This window comes from Balaenoptera physalus, assembly GCF_965194825.1.
Source record: "Balaenoptera physalus genome assembly, chromosome: 2".
Lineage (NCBI taxonomy): Eukaryota > Metazoa > Chordata > Mammalia > Artiodactyla > Balaenopteridae > Balaenoptera > Balaenoptera physalus.
Genome location: NC_138883.1, coordinates 178,009,948 through 178,024,054, shown reverse-complemented (window position 1 = coordinate 178,024,054; position 14,107 = coordinate 178,009,948). Strand labels below are relative to the sequence as shown.

Here is a 14,107-nt window from a genome sequence, read left to right as displayed (position 1 = left end):
TCGGAGCGTCGGTGCTGGCCCCAGCTCTCTGAGATATTTCCAGATTGCTTTCCAAGGAGGTTTCCCGATGGGCCCGCCATATCTTCAATAACGTTAGGTTTGGTACTGTCAGACTTCTTTTTATAAACAAAGCTTTTTGGATAAGTAAAACCTTAAAATGCCTCAAAATTCAAAACTATGAAGGGGTAGGATGTGAAGATAATTGCGTTTTTGGTCCCCCTGGCATCCGGTGTTCACTTCAGTGTTAACTGTCCCGAATGTGTCCTTACACGGACATTTTGATGGATACACAGGCAGAGGTGTACAGGTAGGTGTCTCCTTTTCTTATTTGTCTACTCAGTGATCACCTCCTAAGCAGGCTATTCTGCCTCTGTTCTGTTCACCTGACGCTATACCTTAGCGATCATTCTGCGTCAGTACAGAGCGTCTGCATTCTTTTTTTGTTGCTTAAGTCATTCACTGCTACTTGACTCTTTTTAAATAAAAAAAGAAAAATTTTTGGTGAAATGTATCATACATCATAGAATATAAAACATTTATGGGCAATCAGAAGAAGAGGAATAAAATGAACCCTGCCTACTCCTGTCTCAGGCTCTGAAGGAGAATCACGACAACATCTCCAAAACCCTCCCCACTCCTCTTTTTCGTGACAGCCCCTACCCTTCACGCTCAGCTAATCCCTCTCCAAACTTTGGTGTCAATGATTCCTCTGCTTTTTAAAATAGATTTCCAGCCCATGTGTATATCCCCAAAGGATCCATTGTTCAGTTTTGACTGGGTAGCAAATGCAAAATTAACTGGAATTAAAAAGTTAAATAAGTTTTAAAAAACTGCCCCTAGGTTCCCAGGAGAAGGTAACTTCAACGGGATTTCCGGGTCGAGATTCCCTGAATGCAAAGAAAGAGGCCCTTCTGGAAACGTCGGGACGCGAGTCCGTGGGGAGCCCCAGGCTCACACCATTGAGGCCCCTGTCTGTGGAACAGGTTCTGGGCCCAGGGGCGATGTGATCTGGTCGGCTGCTCAGAACTTCTGGGTCTAAAGTCACCAGAGCCTCCCAGGAGTTGCCAGAGGAGGACATTTCTGTGGGGTGAAATGGGGGGTCTCAGCTGATCAAGAACAGTAGGTCGTGGAGGAGGAGAAGGAGCTTTATCAGCACATGGACAGGAGAAGCCGAATGAGCTCGATGGGGCAGGTGCTCAGCTGGGCACCTGGTTTCAGGAGACGGCAGGGGGTGTTCTGATGGCCCGTGGTGTCACTGGGCTCCCATCCGGACGGGGCTGCCTCTGTTGGGTCATCTCGGGGCCTCGCTTCTCATCCTCGGGATGCCCTTTGTCTCCCTCTGGTTGGGGGGGGCGGTTCCCGCACACCCCACGCCTCTTCTTCTTTTTTTTTTTTAATTTTAATTAATTAATTAATTAATTAATTTTTGGCTGTGTTGGGTCTTCGTTTCTGTGCGAGGGCTTTCTCTAGTTGCAGCGAGCGGGGGCCACTCCTCATTGCGGTGCGTGGGCCTCTCATGGTCGCGGCCTCTCTTGTTGCGGAGCACAGGCTCCAGACGCGCAGGCTCAGTAGTTGTGGCTCACGGGCCCAGTTGCTCCGCGGCATGTGGGATCTTCCCAGACCAGGGCTCGAACCCGTGTCCCCTGCATTGGCAGGCAGATTCTCAACCACTGCGCCACCAGGGAAGCCCCCCACGCCTCTTCTTTCTTGCCATGCTCTCTCATTTTGGTGGAGTGCTTCTAGTAGCTTCCTGCAAAATGATATGTATGTACGAGATACATTTTTGAGGCTTTGCATGTCTTAGAATGTCTTTATTTTACGGTCATGCTCAAGCTCAAGTTTTGCCAGATAGAGAGGAATAGTTCAGATAATACTTTTCTTTAGAATATCTTCTTGCTTCTAGTATATATATATATTTTTGGCTGTGTTGGGTCTTTGTTGCTGTGCTTTCTCTAGTTGCAGTGAGCGGGGGCTACTCTTCGTTGCTGTGTGTGGGGTTCTCAATGTGGTGGCTTCTCTTGTTGCAGAGCACGGACTCTAGGCGCGTGAGCTCAGTAGTTGTGGCACGTGGGCTCAGTAGTTGTGGCTCGAGGGCTCTAGAGTGCAGGCTCAGTAGTTGTGGTGCACGGGCTTAGTTGCTCCGCGGCATGTGGGATCTTCCCGGACCAGGGCTCGAACCCATGTCCCCTGCATTGGCAGGCAGATTCTTAACCACTGCACCACCAGAGAAGTCCCTAGTACCTTTTCTAAGAAATCTAAAGCCATGAATACTGACCCTTTGCGTGATCTGTGTTTCCTCTCTAGAAACTTGTAGGATCTCCTGATGGTTCCTGGCAGTGGACATTTCACATGTCGAGCTTTGATATGAATCTCAATGACCGTCACACTTTGGTCACTCATGTCCTTCAGTTCTGAGAATATTCTTAAGCCATTGAATTGATGATTTCATATCCCTTTTTTCTAGTGTATTTCTGGAACTCCTATTAAATATTAGTGTTGGACCATCTGATCCTCTAATTTTATTTTTTTCACTCTGTAGTTTTCATCTTTTTGTGTTTTGACTACTCTCTGGGAGATTTCCTCGTTTCTGCAATTGATTTGAATTTCCAAGAGCTCTTTTTTGAGCTTTGAATGTCTGAATGATCCCTTTTCAAAAAACTTCATTCTTGTATCATGGATGATAAATTTTCTCTTATGTCTCTGAATATATTAACTGTGTGTTTGTGTGTGTGTGTGTGTGTGTGTGTCAATCCTGCCTGCAGAGTTTAAGATCTGAGAAATAAAAGGCTGATTAGAAGCTCTGAGTTCCTGACTGGGACGTGTTGATTTTCACACTATATTGTGACCATCTGTTGGGGGACCCTAATGTCAATATCTTAGAATGTTTCCTGTCGGGCTGGTGAGATTCTCCATAGGGAGTCTTTTCATCTCCTGGCTGGAGAGGAAGGGTATGGCCACCAGTGATCTGGGAGTTGAATGGGAGAAAAAGGCTGGAATATCTCTGCAGCAAACGTTCAATAGACATACTTTACCTGTACCCACTACTATGATTGCCATGTCGCAGTCTCCTGACCTGCGGTTCTACCCTCTCCAGAGAGGCGAGGGAGAAGTGGCCCAGGACAAAGGAGGGACAAGGAGACTTAGAGATCCATTATTTCTAAAACAGCTTTCACCCACTTTCCCTTATCTCATCTTTACTCCCCACCCCCTTGTTCTGACGCTCTTAACTTTGGGATATCTGGATTTCCCGTATTTCCCTGTCAGTTCTACTTTCAAACTGGAAATCTTTTTGGAGCTTATCTCTTTCTTGTAGTTCCTTGTCAAATGCGGGCAATAAAAGCAAACTCATGTTACCCGTGTTTTGTTTTCCCCACTTCTTAACTAAAGCCACAGCTCATTTGCTCCGTTTTTCTTATTGCAGGCAACATGCTATATATGTCAGGGTCTTTGCTAGATCAGCACTACGGTTCTGGTCCTGATATCTGTATCCATCAGCTTGAGCTATGTTATGTTGCAATAATAAATGGCTTCCAAAATCCTAGTGCCTTACAACATCGGATATTTATTTCTCGCTCGTGTACGTGTTGGCGGTACATCAACTTTCACCCTGCATTCTTCTGCAATACAGGCTAGGAGGGGCCCCTATCTTAGTCTTGTGGCAGAGGGAACAAAACAATGGCAGAAGCATACCAGGGCTCTTAAAACATCTGTTCAGACAATTGTATAAATTCCACTTGACAAAGAAAGTCACATAGTGAACCTCAGTGGGCAGCACGTCTGTTCTCCCTCCAGGCAGGACCTTCTAGGCGTGCGCCTAGTAGCAAGGAAAAGCAAATATTTGGAATAAATAGTACAATAATACCATCTGGCCCAGTCTTTTTTAAAAATCTTCTTTAAACCGATTCATCCAAAACTGGGATTTGTCTTTTTCACGCTATCCTGTTCTAATGAAGTAAGAGGTTGTCATGTGACATCTCTTTCCTTACCATCCCTGTCTCTTCAAAGAGTGCGTGGCCTGGATCCCCAAAAGGCAACTGAACTTCGATGAGCTCCTTTACCACTGCATTCTGTCCCAGATTATGAAGAAGATTCACCGCTACCCGTCCCAGCAAGGCACCAGCACTAACTCTCAGGTCCCCACTTTCCCCTGAGGTTCTTTTATGTAGAACCCCACTTCTGCTGCTGAACGAGATTCCGAGGATGCTTTGGATGTGGTTTCATGTCCATCAAAGTCTGGGTGTCCACTGGTTTCTAGGCTGAGTTTCCCATGAGATCCCCATTTCTATTACAACTCATGTATGTTTTCAAAAGAAGCCCCCATTACTGGAGATTGTATTCTAGCAAGCAGAAAAATCGGACGCAACTCTTGTCTCCAAATATTCTCTATTTGAAGACAAGGCAGGTACTGGGTTCTTCCTCTTCTCTAGCTGCTGACTGAGCATAAATTAATTTTGTTTACATTTTTAGGAACAGTCATTAACTCATGATTCATGCTGAAGAAAATGTTTCTATCTCTTCTGCTCTGTAAGGGTTTATTTTGGTTTCCTCATTGTTTATGTTGAAAGTTCCAAGACCCATGGGCTTCACTAAATCTGCAAAAAATCCATCATCTAAACAAACAGCACCTTTCTCTGGGTCTGTAGGGTACAGACTATTTATTTTTATCTGAGAGTAACCAGCATTCATTTATGCATTGGTTCCAGATGTTGCACCCAGAAAAGCTAAACTAGTCAGGGGGTAACCGTGCCCTCTTGGCTCCTGAAGTGTGAGGATACAGCCTCTTCATTCTGGAAGACGGTGGAAGCCGTGGCGCTTTGTGGGTGAGTAGGTGATGCTCTCTGAGGCATCTGTCCTGTACAGATTCTCAAACTGGCTACACAATCCAATCAGCTGGGTCTAGTCGTGTGTCTGTTTTGCACTACTTTGCTTTTGACTGGGTTAGGGAAAGTCCTAGAATTGGGGTTAATAGAAAAGCTCCTTCACCTTGACTTGAGCTAGGTGGTCTAATGACCCTCCTGGGCTGTTCACACATGGTCCCTTCCCCTGCCGGGCACTCCTGGAGTTGCACTGCCCACCACCTTGTGCTCAGGTGGGCTGTAGGTGGAGCTTTAGCCCATGAAATGTGAACAAAAGCCCGCCAGTGCTGGTGTGCAATTCGCTACAGCTCCTCTGACACAGCGGTGGTGGACGCATCTGGAGCTTGGGTCCCTGAGTGAAGGTAGGCTGAACTGGTCTGCCCTGGATGGATGGATGGTGTGAGCAAGAAATTAGCTTTGTGATGTTCAACCATTGAGATTCTGTGGTTATTTAGAACCGTAGTTAAACCAAGGCCATCTTGGGCTGTGAAATAACACGGTGACTCAAAATCCAAGCTCTTTTTTAACTCTGACCCAAAACCCAAGGGCCATAAAAGAGAAAATTTACAGATGACTACATTTTTAAAAGTCAAAACTTCCTAAATGGTGAGAGTCACCATACAAAAAGCAAAAGGGAAAAATTACACTGAAGGGAAAATATTTGCAACTCCTGGCCTAAAGTCTTGTTTCTCTAGTGTACGTGGAGCCACTGTACTTGCTGTTCCTCTACTTAAAACGCTGTTCCCACAGAGAGACGCGTGACTCAGGCTCTCATCTGCTCTCAGAGTTGGCTCAAATGCCGTCTTCTCAGATGGCCGAAACTTGAAGTTCTCATCACGCAGTTGCTGTCCTTTCCCTGCTTTATTCTCCTGATAATACATGTTCAATGTTGTGCCCATTTCTTTCTTTATTTATTTAGGTGTGCCCATCTCCATCCCCTGGGATGTTTGCTTTGCCTGTTTGCTTTACATACTGTTATGTCTCCAGCACCCAGAAAAGCTTTAGGTGCTCAACAAGGATTTGTCAAATAGATTAGCCAGGTCTGTTAAGTGAAAAAAGTACAAAACAGTATGAATTTTATGCTACCATTTGTGGAGAAGGGATTTTTTCCCCCCTTACATAATCTAGACTGTTGGAAATCCTACAGAACAAACAAACAATTTTGTCAACAAATAAACTGCAAGGAGTGTAAAAGAATAAAAGTAGAGGGAGAATCTATAGATTAAAAGAGACTTAAGGGGAAAGGTGAGGGGGAGGGATAAATTGGGAGATTGGATTGGCATATACACACTACTATATATAAAAAATAGATAACCAACAAGGACCTACTGTATAGCACAGGGAACTCTACTCAGTATTCTGTAACAACCCAAATGGGAAAAGAATTTGAAAAAGAATAGACATACGTATATGTATAACTGAATCACTTTGCTGTACACCTGAAACTAACACAACATTGTAAATCAACTATACTCCAATATAAAATGAAAATTAAAACATAAAAAATAAAAAATATATATAAAAAAGAGACTTAAAAGACGTATCCGCGACTGCACCATGTGTATTATTTGGCTCCTGATTCAAATAAACAAACTTTTTAAAAAGACTGACATTTGTGAAGCCATTAGAAATTTGAATACTCCCTGGATGTTTTAGGTTATTAAGAAATTATTGTTAACTTTTAGGTTGTGATTATTGTATTTTGGTTATGTTTTAAAAGTCTTCATCCTTTAGGTAGACACCCAGAAATATTTACAGATGAAATGCTGTGATGTCTGGGAGGGGGCAGGTCGGGTGTGGTTGAAGCAGGATTGTTCTTGAGGCAATACTACTTGAAGCAGGATGATGGGAACATGGGTTTCCATTATAGGATTTTGTCTGGTTTTGTATATGTTCATCGTTTTCCACAGCAAAAAGTTACAAAAGAATGTCCATGTGTGTGCGTGTGTGCGTGCACACACACGCACACACACACACACACACACCCTATTGACTTGTATATGCATAATGTATCTCTAGAAAGAGCCGCAAGAAACTTATGATGGTTGTCTGTGGGTGGCGCGAGACACTGGGTAGTTATGAATAGGAGGGTGTGGGGTTTTTTTTAGTAAATTTATACGTATTTTTCCAATTTGGGACACTAGGAATGTATTCTCTATTCAAAAAATTATTTAATTTTTTTGAGCTGGTGCTCAAGCTCCCATATTCTTAGCTGTGTGACCTCAGGCAAATGTCTAACATCTTAAGCCTAAATTCTTCTCCTATGAATTGGGGATAACGGTGTCTCCTCCGGGAGACGAGGAATATAAAACACTTAGTGTAATATCCAGGATATGGTGAATTCTTCATAAGCTGTAGCTCTTCTCATTTTTACTAACCTTGAGTGAGGGATGGGGGAGCCAGGAGAGGGAACGGGAACGAGAGATCGCGAGCTTGGCCTAAAAGCTCGGCGAGAGAGACACATGTTTGGTTTTGGTGTCCGATGGCCTCGCCTTGATTAATATCAGCTGCGTGAGAGCAGACAGACCGTTATTTATCTTAGAGAAGATGACTTGGGTTGGTTCTCGGTCTGATTTTCATGCGCCTTTATTTTCAAATTGTGGTTTGAGGGCTGCCTCAGGAATTGGAAACAGCTGGGGCCTCTGAACCACAGAGTGGTCCTGCCAGGGCAATTCTTACCTTTTTAGGTCACAGCATTGTCTTCATCTGTAAATGAGTGAGTGAGGTCAGAGGACCGTCCAGGACCTCCGATTCTAACTCCTTGTTACTTCCCAGAAATATTCAGAAGTCTGTTTCCAATTGTCTCTGGAGGAGACTTCAAATTCATTCATTCATTCATTCATTCATTCAACCGTTTATTCAACAAATGTGTGCCAGGCACTATTCCAGACACTGGAAATACAACAGTGAACAAAACATGTAAGTGGTCTGCGCTCGTGGGGCTTAAATTCTAGTAGTGGAAGATAAACAACACACGAGTGAACCAACCACCAATCCACAAATATCTAAATAATTTCTGAGGGTCACCAATACTAACAGGAAAATAAAATACCAAAGTGGCATGAAAAATAGTAGGGTGGTCAGGAAAGTTCTCATTCTAGGGGGGAATAGTTGAGCTGCGACCTTAAAGATAAGACATGAGTCATGCAAAGATCTGGGAGAAATGGTCTACAAAAAAATGCAATTTAAGTGCAAAATAATGGACTGTTCCGCTCTACTTGCCTGGTGTACGTACATTTAAGGGAATTCGTTGTACAGGCTCCCATTCACTCCCACAGCCTGTGCAGTGGCTGCATTAGAGGCTGTTTGTTACTTTAAAACGCAGCTCCTGCAAGGTTCCTCTGTGAACTTCTCTAGTGATTTCAGTTACTAAAGTGTAAACACTATATTTTGACAATAGATCAATTTGGCAAACAAACGCCTTATTTCATTCTGAAAACCGTCCTAAGAACAAATCCTAAACATTGTGAAAGACTTGAGGGACAGTATCTAATTCTCAAGAAGAAAAGGAGAGTCTTTGGAATTTGCTTTTCCTTTTATCTTATCTTCTTTCTTTTTTTCTGTTTTTTAATGCCTTTGCCCTCAGAATCTTCACCCAGAAAAGAATGACAAACCTCTCCTGCTGATACCTCACCTTTTCCAGGTCACTTTCCTCCACTCTGGGTGGTCCTACAGGACAGAAACGTGCTCTCGGTGGAGCGGGACAGAACTCATCTTTCTGAGTAAACTCAGTCCCTCTCTGTCACACGAGCGCTGCTTTTGTAAACTTTATGGTACAGATATGCACATATTTCCTGCTGATTTTTAAGAATAGACTTAGTGAACGTAGAGCAATGAATTCAACCACTGGCGCTTGGCAATACAAACTCACACCCGGGTCATGTATGGCATTAACTCCACACCCCAGGTTGGGGTCAGAACCCGGGGACCACGTGGTGACATACGTGAGCTGCACCAACCAACTGACAAAAGGGTATCGTCAGGGCCAACGTACCCAGTGGGGACCGTGTCCAGGGTCCATAGTACTTTTGTGTGCACAAAAATGTCCTAATTTCATTTAAAACCAGAAGAAAAAAATACACAATTTTAGGCCCAATGAGAAGTTAATAGATATTATCAATATATTCATCTTTATACCCAAACAGTTATAAAATATAATCTTTTTAATGAAGGAAGGTCCTTTGAAGGCCAAAGAGCCCAGGGCCGTCGGTATTGTTCAGGGTTAGTGATGAATAATGCAATAATAAAGTTGCATATTTATTATCTCTGATCAGGAGAGGATTTGCTAGAGGCAGAACATTTTAATAACGTTATTTTTAAAAAAGTCACTTTGAGAGAGACGACTGGCCACCTGGGGAGAGGCTTGTTGTGGCTTCTTCACCGGAAGGAGAACTTTTTTCCTGATTTCCGCTATCAGTGTTCCCCCTGCCCATTTTTGGCATCACTGATGGGACTGCAGCAGTCTCCTTCCTCTCCGCGTCTCTCTCCTTCTCTCTTCCCTTCCTTCCTCCTGTCCTTTCACTTTATTCTCTCCCTCCCTCTTGGTTTCCCTCCTCCCCTACTACTGTGGCATGCTTTTCCCTGTGCCTGAGGTGACACCGAAAGGGAAAACGCAGGCCCAGGAATCAGAATACACACACAGAAGGACGTTCTTGTGATGTAGCTGAGGTCCCAAAGAATGCATCTCCTATCCTTTTCATGTGCAAGGCAGTGTGTGTGTGTGTGTCTCTGCGTGTGTGTGTCTCTGTGTGTGTGTGCATGTGTTTTTCTGTGTGTGTGTGTGTGTGCGTGTGTCTCTACGTGTGTGTGTGCACGTGTCTCTGTGTGTGTGTCTCTGCGTGTGTGTGCATGTGTCTGTGCGTGTTTCTCTGTGTGTGTGTGCGCATGTGTCTCTGCGTGTGTGCGTGTGTCTGTGCATGTGTGTGTGCATGTCTCTGTGTATGTGTGTGTGTCTCTGCGTGTGTGTGTGTGTCTCTGCATGTGTGTGCATGTGTCTGTGCGTGTGTTTCTCTGCGTGTGTGTGCGCGTGTCTCTGCATGTGTGTGCGTGTGTCTGTGCGTGTGTGTGCATGTCTCTGTGTATGTGTGTGTGTCTCTGCGCGTGTGTGTGCATGTGTCTCTGCATGTGTGTGCATGTGTCTGTGCGTATGTTTCTCTGCATGTGTGTGTGCGTGTGTCTCTGTGTATGTGTGTGTGTCTCTGCGTGTGTGTGTGAGCATCTGTGCGTGTGTGTGCGTGTGTCTGTGCGTGTGTGTCTCTGCGTGTGTGTGTGAGCGTCTCTGCGTGTGTGTGCGTGTGTCTGTGCGTGTGTCTGTGCGTGTGTCTCTGCGTGTGTGTGCGTGTGTCTCTGCGTGTGTGTGCGCGTGTGTGTGTTTAGCAGAATCCACCTGCTTCAGTCTCTCCAGAAGCCTTGCTATAAATTTTGTCACACCGCTTCCCTTCGAAGTATCCTAAAAATATACTTCTGTGGTTTGACAGCAAGCTGAGAAACATGACAGCCGAGGACACGGAATTAATGGAAGTCATAAAGTTTTACCTCCACGACATGTGCTCTTGAGATCATGAAGCTGTAGTCAACGACAAGCAACGACTGACTGCAAGCATGGGGTGAGGAAATTCGTCTCTGCGTTTTGCTCTAATCTTGGCTGCATAGTGCTCATAGTAAAGCCTTTGTGGCAAAACTTGGAGTTTGTAAATAGACATGATTTAGACTTTTAAGAAAATGGGGTCGGGCAAGGGCTGGTTACTGGGCGAAAAGAAGGTCCTTGCTAAGTTTTTAAGCCCCCGGGTTTATGAAAATTCTGAAAGGTAACGTGGTCAGGTGGGAATTTGAATCCATGTATCAACGCTGGCTCTGCACTTGCTACAGTATCGATGGCTTCCTGGGCATGGCCAGGCCCTGACCTCTTTTGGGGGTAGTGAAATTTCTGGAACTCAGCTTTCTCAACTCTGAAAGTGCACAGTGACCTAAAAGAAAAAGTTTGCACCTCTAAATTATTGTGACTAATAAGTTACATGGGTCTAATACAAAATAAACATATTTGATAATAATGTGATTCTAAAACAACCTTTTATTTCTTGTAACTACTTGATGTCAAGCAATTAAAAATTACATGACATGTAACATTATTTGGTATCTAAAATATCTGCTTACTTGAAAATGGGAGGAAAAAACAAAAATACAGGAGGAGAATGGAATAGGTGAAACACAGGGCATCTTTCAGGACAGTGAAACTATTCTATAGTGGTGGATACATTACGCTATTCATTTGTCAAAACTATCCTATTCATGGCACAGCGTTAACCTTAGTATATGCAAATTTAAAAAATCATTTAATAAACAATAAGTTCCCCTGTATAGCACAGGGAATTATATTCAATATCTTGTGATAAACCCTAATGGAAAAGGACATGAAAAAGAATGTATGTATATGTATAACTGAATCACATTGCTGTACAGCAGAAATTAACACAACATTGTAAATCAACTATACTTCAATAAAATAAATTTTAAAAAATCATTTAGGGGGCTTCCCTGGTGGCGCAGTGGTTGAGAATCTGCCTGCCAATGCAGGGGACACGGGTTCGAGCCCTGGTCTGGGAAGATCCCACATGCCACAGAGCAACTGGGCCCGTGAGCCACAGTTGCTGAGCCTGCGCGTCTGGAGCCTGTGCTCCGCAACAAGAGAGGCCGCAATGGTGAGAGGCCCGCGCACCGCGATGAAGAGTGGACCCCGCTTGCCGCAACTAGAGAAAGCCCTCGCACAGAAACGAAGACCCAACGCAGCCATAAATAAATAAATAAATAAAAGAACGTGAATTTCTTAAAAAAAAAAAAAAACAAAAAATCATTTAGGAGGTCAGAGGATCCCAGGATGGAAGGCAGGCTGTGACAAAAGAATCTAACTGTGCTGCAAATGTATGACACACCTTCCCTGGAGGGGGTTGGAGGGACGGTGATCAAGTAACTTTGGGAATGAGTGGAGACTCTAAGACTAAAGGCAAAAGGAGCTGCTCATAAGCACAGGACTCTAGGTGGAAAGTTGTCTCCCATGAGGATGTGGGTTAAGAATTCTGAAGCCACAAGGTGTGTAAACTGGAACTGAATCGTGAGGTCAATGTCTGGGAGATGGCGGGAGCCAGGTTTCACAGTGTTGGGTTGTAAGGTTACGGACCAGCAAGAAGCAGAGGCAAGAGTAACCCATGTAGTGTTGGATCAGAGGTGGAGACGGGGGGTAGCTTAATTTAGATACACATGGTTACATGGTCGGGTTAGTACACACGCGTAGATTCTTTGGCTCTGTTTGCTGGGAGGTCCTAGAAGAAATGACTCCCCAGGAATAACAAGCCCCCCACCAAGATCTAGTCTTCGTTTCTAATACCATTCTCCGATAGAACAGAGCAGGGCTTCTTGGAGAAACGGCTGTTTCTAGAAAGAGCTGGGGCAGGAAATATACAAGATGAGCTTAGAGCATTTTGGAGTGCTAACAAACAAGGATGGGCTAAAGAAACAAAACTCCCTCAGAATAAGCCCACACACACACCAATGGGGGCTCATCTAAGGGACCCAGGAACTGCTGAAAGAGTTCCCAGTGACCAAGGTTGAGTAATTTTAGCAACAAAATAAATAACGTAATATTGTATACACATATTTGTACAATGTAGAGTATAACTATTCATGAGTCCATCATGATATAAATTAATAATTGAATACATTTTTAAATTGAAGTATAGTTGATTTATAATGTCATGTTAGTTTCAAGTGTATAGCACAGTGATTCAGTTTTATATATATATATATATGTATTTTTTTTTCAGATTCTTTTCCCTTATAGGTAATTACAAAATCTAGAGTAGAGTTCCCTGTGCTACACAGGAAGACCTTGTTGGTTATCTATTTTATATACAGTTGTGTGTATATGTTAATCCCAAACCCCTAATTTACCTCTCTCCCCCCAACATTTTTTTTTGTCACCATTTTCTTTTTTTTTTTAATTGGGGTGTAGTTGTTTTACAATGTTGTGTTAGTTTCTACTGTACAGCAAAGTGGAGTAGAGTTCCCTGTGCTCTACAGCAGGTTCTCATTAGTTATCTCTTTTATACATATTAGTGTATATAAGTTAATCCCAATCTCCCAGTTCATATCCCACCCCTCCTTCCCCCCTTGGTGTCCATACATTTGTTCTCTACATCCATGTCTCTATTTCTGCCCTGCAAACCAGTTCATCTGTGCCATTTTTCTAGATTCCACATATATGCGTTAATATACGATATGTTTCTCTCTTTCTGACTTACTTCACTCTGTATGACAGTCTCTAGGTCCATCCACGTCTCTACAAATGACCCAATTTTGTTCCTTTTTATGGCTGAGTAATATTCCATTGTATATATGTGCCACATCTTCTTTATCCATTCGTCTGTTGATCTCAATACATTGTTTTAAACGGAGGAGAATAGACATGGTTCCCACGCAGAAGAATTCCAAATGACTCCTGTAGACACTGCCTTGTCAAGGAGGAACATCACTCCCGTCCCTCAAGTGTGGACTGTGACTTCATAGTGACTTCCCTCCAAGAGGACAGCATGGAAAGGGGAGCCCGCAAGAGTGGCTTTGCAATGGAGAAATCTGATAGCCACAACCTCAGCCAGGCGCTCAAGGTCAACAGCAACATAAATCACATTGATAGTACCTGCCCTCAGTGTGATGTGATGAGAAGGGCACTTGACTTCTGTGGCTTTCCTCCCCAGACGCAGAACCCCTGTCTAACCACAAGGAGAGCATCCAACAAACCCAAATAGAAGAACATTCCTTAAAATACTGGACCTGTACCCCTCAAAACTGTCAAGATCACCAGAAACAAGGAGAGTCCGATGAGTCAAGAGGAATCTAAGGAGACGGGATTAAGTGTGACGTGGAGTCCTGGATGAGATCCTGGAACAGAAAGAGAGTGGGCGTTAGGTAAAAACTAAAGACATCTGAATAAAATTTGGACTTCAGTTAGTGATTTAACGATACTGGTTCATTCAGTGTGAGAAATGTTAATAATTCTGTAAACCGGGTATGGGCACGTGGGGCTGTGGACTATCTTTGCAACTTTTCTGGAAATTCAAAATTGTTCTAAAATGAAAAGCTTATTTAAAAAATAAAAAGCAAGAATACTGCTTATCAATTCTCTTTCCAAAATCTGGAAATTCATCTGCGTCCTCCTTTCTTTGGTTCACAGGCCTCTGAGAGCTCTTGTTGGCTCTGGC

General features: G+C 43.6%; 2 long non-coding RNA genes across 2 annotated transcripts in view; one reads left to right on the top strand and one right to left on the bottom strand.

Annotated features, from left to right (window-relative positions):
- LOC309654921 overlaps nt 1-14,107 on the bottom strand; it is a 307,887-nt gene that overhangs the window by 185,903 nt on the left and 107,877 nt on the right. The window lies entirely within an intron of this gene.
- Nucleotides 1,696-14,025, top strand: LOC309654919. Its single transcript, XR_014260507.1, has 3 exons — nt 1,696-4,820; nt 10,334-10,462; nt 13,604-14,025. It is a non-coding gene; the product is annotated as an uncharacterized lncRNA (long non-coding RNA).